Genomic DNA, 8,860 nt, shown 5'->3' with positions numbered 1-8,860 from the left:
TTTCAATTTCTTGAAACTTTACTGACATTAAATTAGTTTTTCCAGATTAAAATGTCAATTTTTTTAAATAAATAATTATTTTATTGAGAGACAAACTATTAAAAATGTCTTACGTAGGAGGAGTATGCTTTACATAATTTGAACATTTATTTTTGAATTTTTTATTTTTAAAATTAGTAAAAAATTATTCTATAAAATTATTTGAAGAATATATATATATATATATATATAAATAAAAAAAAGAATCGACAAGCCCTTTTGTTTCTTCTGTTTTTCTCCGTAGTTTACTTTTCAAACCGTTCAACGCGTATTCATCCGAAGCTGCCATGACAGTAGGCTCCCTTCTCCAGGCAGTACCATAATGTTTCAGAATTCTATTATCTCATTGTTCATTATATCTAATTTTTCTTTAAAAGGAAAGCGAGATTTATGAAAATATGCAGATGCAAGAACGCTTCGTATCTTCAATCGGAAGTGAAAAATCGCCATTGTGAATCGAGACAGTCCAGGTATGAGAAACTGTGAAGTCTATTGCCTCTACTTTGATCCACAATATTTGCTGATAGATTCTTCGAATGCAATTTTTTTTTTTGGGCCCGTGATTCTTCGAATGCTTGAATCTTAGGCTTTTGGACTGTAGAATGAACTTCGCTTGGTTATTTCGAGCTGATTATCCAGTTGATTCGATTCAATGAAAGAGAATGATGCAGAGCAGAGCTAGGGATTTCTGAAGCCTAACTTGATCCCCAAATTCTTCATTTTGCCGCTTGTTATTACTCGACCAGGTAAATTTGAAGTATGTTCATGAAATTTAGTCTTCTTGTCGAATTCAGGCTTCTTCCAGTCCATCGGTTTCATGCAAATCTTGAAATAAGTTTCGCAAGAAACTTCTGGAGTCTTTTACTAAGGCCGATTTTAAGCTAATTGGTTTCTGCGCCGCCGGTCTCTCCCACCCCCTCTAGCCAAAGCAAGCCAGCTCCGTTGAGCTTGGTGCGTGTTTAAAGGTCATAAGTTTATTTAATAAAAATTAATTTAATAAAAATTAATTGTAATAAAATTTATTTAATTTTTTTAAAATAATTTAATAAATTAAAATTTATTTAAATACTATATAAAAATATATATTTAAAAGTAATAAAAATATATACATAATATAAAATCTAAAATATTTAAATTATAGAAAAATATATTTTTATAGTTTGTTTCAATTTTAAATTAGTTTTTCACAATTTATTTTGAATTAGGTTTTTATAATTTAAAAAGTAATTTTGTTTTGAAAAAAATCAATAATGTTGGGACCGTTTGATTGGGTTTATTTCATTAAAAAAATTACTTTTTTTAAAAAAATATATTTTATGAAATTTTGTTATATTTGTTTAAATTTTTGAAAAAAATCAGAATTCAAATTTTTTTATTATTTTAAAATGTTACTTTAAGTAATTTCTGAAAATAATTTAATGAGGTAAGTGAAAGAGTGTGATTTAAAGAGGCAAGAGACGCAAAGGTATGATAACATGTTAAATTTTAAAATAATATAATAATAAATTATTTTTATAAATTAAAAATTAAGAAAAATATTGTAAAATTTAAAAATAAATAAATGTTAATTAATTGATTTATTATTATAATCAAACATAGAATGATATCTATCTTTTATAAAATTTCTATAAAATAAATCTTTTTTTCATTAAATCTTTAAACTATGTAAAAATAATTTATTTTTTAATCTTATACAATAGACTCTTGAGCCTACAAAGATTAATACATTTAATAGATCAAATTATAAGGCTTTAATTAAGATTGAGAAACTATAGAAACCTGCAAATTATTTTTTTTCTGAAATTATAAAATAAAATGAACAAATATAAAATTAGAAATAGCATGGTCAAATATAACATATTTTTAATAATTATTCTTTATAATTTTTGTTCTCATTATTTCTTCATGGGTTGTGGTCTATTTTTGTTTTCATTACTTTATTCAATTATTATTGTTGTTGTTTAATTTTTACCTTCCCTTTCTCCTCTCTCGTCCTGCACAATTAAGGAGGCTTCTGAAATGTGCTTTTAAAAAGCTTTTCCAAGTTAAGTTGAGAAAATTCATTTTTAACTAAATTTTGAATGTGCTTATCAGATGTGGTTTTATCCAAAAAATATTTAACTAAACATATTTTAATTTTTCAAAAGTGCAAATTTACTTTTCAAATGTGAAACTTATAGTACCCAAATGGATTCTTAAAAATAGTTCGCTTGAAACATATCATTTTATTTTTATTTATTTTAAAAACTAACCAATAAATAAGAAATGCGATGTTTTAAAAGTTGTAAAAATCAGCAATTCTCGGTTTATATGATCCCATTTGATTAGGGGTGAAATTAGTAATATAATAATTAAATAACAATTGAATAAAAATAATATTAAATATATATATATATATATATAATAGATATAAAGAACAAATTTACAGCAGGTCTAGTCGTTAATAAAAGAAAAAATTAATTAGTTAGTCCATGTAGTTTTGTTACAATTGTAATTTAGTCTTTGAATTTTGACTCGTTGTAACTTAATTCTTATAGTTTTAACATGGTTGTAACTTAGTTTTTAAATTTTAACTTGTACAATTTAGTCTTTATAGTTTTAGCCATATTCGTCTCTATATTTTAAAAAATAAAATTATAATGACTAAAAATATTGTGAACTGTTAATATTTATAATATTTAAAGATTAAAAGATTAAAATTATAATATTTTGAACTTTTAAGATTTATAATATTTATAATATTTTGTAAAGATTAAAATTATGCTAAAATTCATTACTAATATTTTAAATTATTAAACCCCTTGAATCTTTATAAATATTATAAATATTAAATGTTCAAAATATTTTTAATTTTTATAATTTTATTTTTTAAAATATAGAAATTAATATTTAAGTAGTTGAAACTATAAGGATTAAATTGTAAGAAAAAAAGTTTAAAAATTGAGTTACAATTGAGTTAAAATTATAAAAATTGAGTTATAACGGGTTAAAGTTCAGAAACTGAGTTATTAGTGAGACAAATTTGTAGGGATTAAATGATCAAATTATAATTATACAATATAATCGTAAATTAATAATATTATAAATTATAATTGGGACTTTTGTAGATATAGCCAATAATTATGATCAAATTAAGCAAATAGCCCAACATTTATTATGTTTTACATTATTGTCAATTTATTATATTTGTCAATGATATATAATTTCTATCAATGTTAAATCCCTTGTAAATTTTTAAATTTTTAATGATAAACTAGTTGTATATCAATGATAAACTTATTGTATATCAATTATGAATTGACCATGCTCTTAAATTTTCAAAAATTTTGTCCATAATTTTTTGGTACAAGATTTTTTTTTGCCAATGAGCTAATTTATCCATTATAATTTGATAATTTGTCAAATATTGGTGGATTTTTGGTAAATTAGATATGAGTAAATTTAAAAGTATTTGTATTTGTACCTATAGTTACAACATTTTATTAAAAAAATGGTTTCAAATTATATTATATACCTGTAAATTATTAAAAAATGAAGTTGGTTTTTAGTAGGGGTTTAATTTTTGAATTTTTACATTTTTTTAATATTATGTTTAAAACCGTTCATTTTTTAGAGAATCGTTCCAATTCCTAGTTCTACTCTAGATTCTGGTTCAATAGTTGTTCAACTCCAGTCTAATCTTGCTCAGCCATAAAAATGGTTTTCTGATCTAAACCAAGCGATCAATTGTTTTGGTTAATGTCTAACATGTCTGATTGTCCGATTTGATTTAGTTTTTAAAATAATAGGAAATAACTTCAAACTTTGTTGACTAAAAGAAAAGGAAGGAATTATTTAAACGAAAATGTATTTGAGTCACTGGCTACAACGTATTGAATCATGTTTAGAGAATAATATACCAATTTAAGATACCAAATTCTATTGAAAAGTTCGAAGTTAGACAACTTGAAGGAGAAAGAGAAAACATATACTTCCTTTGATTCCTTTTAAGTCATTTTTACTAATCTCACCAATATCAATATATAAAAAAAATACAACAACAACAACAAGTCTTTATCCCACTAGGTGAGGTCGGTTATATGGATTGCAAGACGTCATTGTGCTCTATCATTTATCAAGCTTTTAGGAATATTATTAATTAAGAGATCGCGTTCAACAACTTCCAAGAGTGTTCTCTTAGGCCTTCCTCTACCCCTCTTAATCGGACTCAAAGTTATATGTTCCACTCTTCTCACTGGTGCCTCCCTTGGTCTTTTTTGTACATGCCCAAACCATCTCAACCGATGTTCTACCATTTTTTTCTCAATAGGTGCTACCCTCACTTTTTCGCGTACGTGCTCATTTCTAATTTTATCTTTACGTGTATGTCCGCACATCCATCGTAACATTCTCATCTCTGCTACTTCAACTTTATACTCTTGCTGTCCCGTTAGAGCCCAGCATTCACTACTATATAACATTGCCGGTCTGATAGCAGTGCGATAAACTTTCCTTTAAGTTTATTAGGCACCTTACGGTCGCAGATAACTCCTTTAGCTTTTCTCCAATTAAACCACCCAGCTTGAATCCTATGTGAAATATCTCCACTGATTTCGCCATCATTTTGAATAATGGCTCCCAAATATCTAAACTTTTCCACTTGAGATATAATTTGATCTCTCAATTTTACTTCCAAATTATTGTCGAATAGTCTCTTACCAAATTTACAATATAAATATTCCGTCTTACTCCTACTCAGACGAAAACCTTTCGACTCCAATGTCTTCCTCCATAACTCAAGTTTGCAATTAACCTCTTCTCTTGTCTCTGCTATAAGAACTATATCATCCGCGAAGAGCATATATTTGGGAATTTCTCCTTGAATATGTTCTGTCAAAACATTTAGGATCAAGTTGAACAGATAAGGACTCAGAGATGATCCCTGATGTAGTCTAATCTTTATAGGAAAATCCTTTGTTTGACCACTAGACGTTCTTATACTAGTTTTTACCCCCTCATACATATCTTGTATGGTTTTAATATAAGCAATCCGTATTCCCTTTTTTTCCAACGCTTTCCAAAGCACTTTTCTTGGTATACGATCATAAGCTTTTTCCAAATCAATAAAAACCATGTGTAAATCTTTATCTTTACAACGATACTTTTCCATTAATCCCCTTAGTGGATAAATCGCCTCTGTAGTTGATCTACCTGGCATAAAACTAAATTGATTCTCAGAAATATTTGTCTCCAATCTCAACCTGTGCTCAATTACTTTCTCCCACAATTTCATTGTGTGGCTCATGAGTTTAATCTTTCTATAGTTAGTACAATTCTGAATATCTCCTTTATTTTTATAAATAGGAATTAATGTACTTCTCCTCTACTCATCAGGCATTTTCTTGGACCGTAAGATCACATTAAATAACTTAGTTAACTATCTCACCCCTTCTTCACCTAAACATTTTCACACTTCGATAGATATACAATCAGGTCCGTTGGCTCTACCATTTGCCATTTTCTTAAGAGCTTCCTTTACCTCCTTATCACGTATTATTTGATAGAATGACAAATTTTGTTCTCCTTCACCAGTTACTAAATCCTTCAAATTACTAGATGAAACCTCTCCATCATTGAAAAGTTTGGAAAAGTAAGTCTCCCATCTATTTTTAATTTCATCATCTGTAATTAAAATTCTTCCTTCTTTATCCTTAATACACCTTACCTGTTCTAGATCCCTTGATTTTCTTTCCCTACTCTTGGCAATCTTATAAATGTTTCGTTCTCCTTCCTTCGTCTCAAGGCTCTTATAAAATTCTTCAAAAGCTTTAGAACGAGCTTCACCCACAGCTCTCTTAGTTTCCTTCTTAGCCATACGGTACCTCTCCCAATTTTCTTCATTGTTACACAAATGTATGGCTTTAAAACAGTTTTTCTTATACTTGATTTTGTCCTGTACACTATTATTCCACCACCAAGACTCCTTATTTCTCGTAGCAGAACCTTTTGATTCTCCCAAAACTATTTTTGCAACCTCCTGTATCTTTTTAGCCATATCCTCCCACATGATGTTAGCACTTCCCTGAGATTCCCAAATTCCTTTGTCCAAAAGATTTCGCTTGAAAATATCTTGCTTCTCACCTTTTAATTACCACCACCTAATCCTTGGTGTTGCTACTTGTCGACGCTTTTGGATTTTACTCATAATACACACATCAAGGATTAGGACCCTATGTTGTGTCATTATAGCATTTCCGGGGATCACCTTGCAATTATTACAAAGTCTTCTATCTGTGTTCCTAACCAAAAGAAAATTAATCTGTGACCTTGAGACTCCATTTTTGTAAGTGATGAGATGCTCATCTCTCTTCTTGAAACAAGTATTGGCAATCTTAAAATCATACGCCAATGAGAAATCAAGAAGAGTTTGTCCTTCATTGTTTAGCTCTTCAAAACCAAAACCACCATGCACTCTCGTATACTAACCAGCCTCCCTCCCAACATGTCCATTAAAGTCTCCTCCAATAAAAATCTTTTCACTCTGTGATATGTGTCGAATCAACCCCTCCAGATCCTCCCAAAATAATTCCTTAACACTGGCTTCTGTCCCGACTTGCGGCGCATAAGCGCTAACAATATTAACAGTCTCACGTCCAATTATCATTTTTAAGGAAATAATTCTGTCTCCAATTCTGTTAACTTCTACAACATTCTTCTTCCACTCCTTATTCATAATGATGCCTACTCCATTGTGTGCGCTTATTTTTCCTGTATACCAAAGTTTGAAACCTTGAATATCCTTAGCTTCTTCTCCACGCCATTTTGTTTCTTGCAGGCAAAGGATATTGATTTTCCTTTGAATCATAACCCCTACAACCTCTACAGATTTACAATTCAATGTTCTAACATTCCAAGTACCAAATCTAATTTTGCTCTCATAGACTAACCTCTTTAGCCGTGTGCGTCCAGAATGACGCGGTAGCCCTTGCTCATTTAACACTACATCCGGGCGCCGATGCAGCGGCTCTAACTTATCACTGTACTCGAGCCATGCAGCGCGTTACTTACGGGCAAAGACCTAGCATTAACATTATAATGTCTATTGTCCATGTTCATGATAGATTCAACAAAGTTTTACATTGGCTGTTGATGGCCTAACACAACCCTCCTCCTTTACCCGGGCTTGGGACGGGCTATAAACATAGGCGAAGTTAATATATAAAAAAAGAATAAATGTGTAAAAATTTAAATATGCCCCAATATAAAAATTCAAAAAAGGATATCATTTTACTTTTTCTTTCAATTTTAGAAATAATTTTTAACTATTACCTAAAAAGCTATACCATGACTTATAAATATGATCAAATAAATCTTCTAAAACATGCCCTAAAAATGTGATGGAGGGAATGTATAGTTATAGAACGAAAATGGAGCTTTAGCTGGGTTTATTTTTCCCAAATAAAATAAAAATTTTGTCAATGGCCTGGACTTGATTATCACGCAATAGAATGGTCGTCCAATTCAATATACTTTTAAGATATAAATTTAGACCTAAAAATTTTAAAAATAGATCTTCGAGATAATTAAATATAAATTGGAATGAGTTTTTAAAACTCATTTATGCAAGGTCCACCAAGAAAGAAGTCAATTTGGCTAATTAAAAATTAAAAAAAATAATATAAGTAGATATAGTTATAAAGAAGGAATGATATCACCAATTAATCTGAGATGAGCAAGAGAAGCTTTGCATTGAGTCTTTATTCTGGTTCAGCTCTTAATCATTTGAGTCCACATCCAATCTGCAAGATATACTTGAGATTTTTTACTATCTCTTATCAAAATCAAACCATGCTTTTAGTTGGCTCAGTACAATTTAAACTTTTCCTTGAATTTGTGACTCTTCTCCTTATAAAGGTGCTTTTTAATTTCCTTAAGTTCCCTGAGCTTAAGTAAGTCTCTCTCATATGAGAAATTCAGAAAAGAATATAGTGAATTCAATAATGAATCACTACTATAATAAATCTCTCTTTCAGAGTGAATATACAATCAATGAAGCATTTAAAATATCGAATGTACTAATAGAAAGTAGTTAGAAAGTGAATGCAATTAGTTGGCTCAATTACTTTTTGCACTTTTCTTTTTCATAAATGAGTCCAATTTATAGTTGATTCTAGAAATATACCCATTTAGACTCATATGTCTACCATTGGTAACTTCATCTTGATTTCTCTGATGTTTTTCATCATTTAAGGCAGATTGGCGCCTTAAGAAAAGTAACGGCTGTATGCATTAAATACTTTAACAAAAGGTAAAGGAAGGTTATATTGGCAGACAAAAGATATATGGGTGGAAAGAATTCATCAAGGATTTGAACAAGAGTTTTGATCTTAATCTTGGTTGTGATAAAAGAATTCTAGAATGATAATAAGATAAACACTACACAAGAAATCACAAAGGATTAGCAATTGAGTGGTTTTGAAATGCTCTATTTAGGAACAAAAAAACGAGGAAAAAATCTTCAAAGATATAACGGTAGGAATTGTGATATACTGGTATGAATATGAATGATTTATTGCAAAAGACGTTGATCCTTAAAGACATATACTAGTAGAACCAAGGACATTTGGGCAAGAATCAGACATTTGGATAGGTCTCTAATATATCAGTAGAAGTGTCATGAAATTGGAAGGCTAAGAGGAAAGAAGACAATTGGGTAGAAATAAGATCTTTGGGTAGAGCCTTAACATTCTAGTGGAAGTTGTTATGTAAAGACTCAGGAAAGACATTTGGGTAGATCTTTGACATTTAGGTAGAAGTTGAGCCTTTGGGTAGAAATTCTACA

The 8,860-nt window shown here is 29.4% G+C and overlaps 1 protein-coding gene across 3 annotated transcripts in view; it reads left to right on the top strand.

Annotated features, from left to right (window-relative positions):
• Positions 1 to 286: 286 nt before the first annotated feature.
• The window catches only part of LOC129302202 (disease resistance protein At4g27190-like), a 23,114-nt gene continuing 14,540 nt past the window's right edge, over positions 287 to 8,860 (top strand). For 2 of the 3 annotated variants that reach the window (XM_054940909.1, XM_054940910.1), the window contains exons 1-2: positions 304 to 509; positions 626 to 785. The gene's annotated coding sequence lies outside the window, so the exon portion shown is untranslated. Of the gene's footprint in view, positions 510 to 625; positions 786 to 8,860 lie in introns of all 3 variants that reach the window. The other variant, XM_054940911.1, reaches the window with a different exon arrangement.

This window comes from Prosopis cineraria, unplaced genomic scaffold (genome assembly GCF_029017545.1).
Source record: "Prosopis cineraria cultivar Desert tree isolate PC_DT_omini unplaced genomic scaffold, ASM2901754v1 PC2, whole genome shotgun sequence".
Lineage (NCBI taxonomy): Eukaryota > Viridiplantae > Streptophyta > Magnoliopsida > Fabales > Fabaceae > Prosopis > Prosopis cineraria.
Note: the sequence above shows the minus strand (reverse complement) of the source record. Positions and strands in the feature narration are given on the sequence as shown.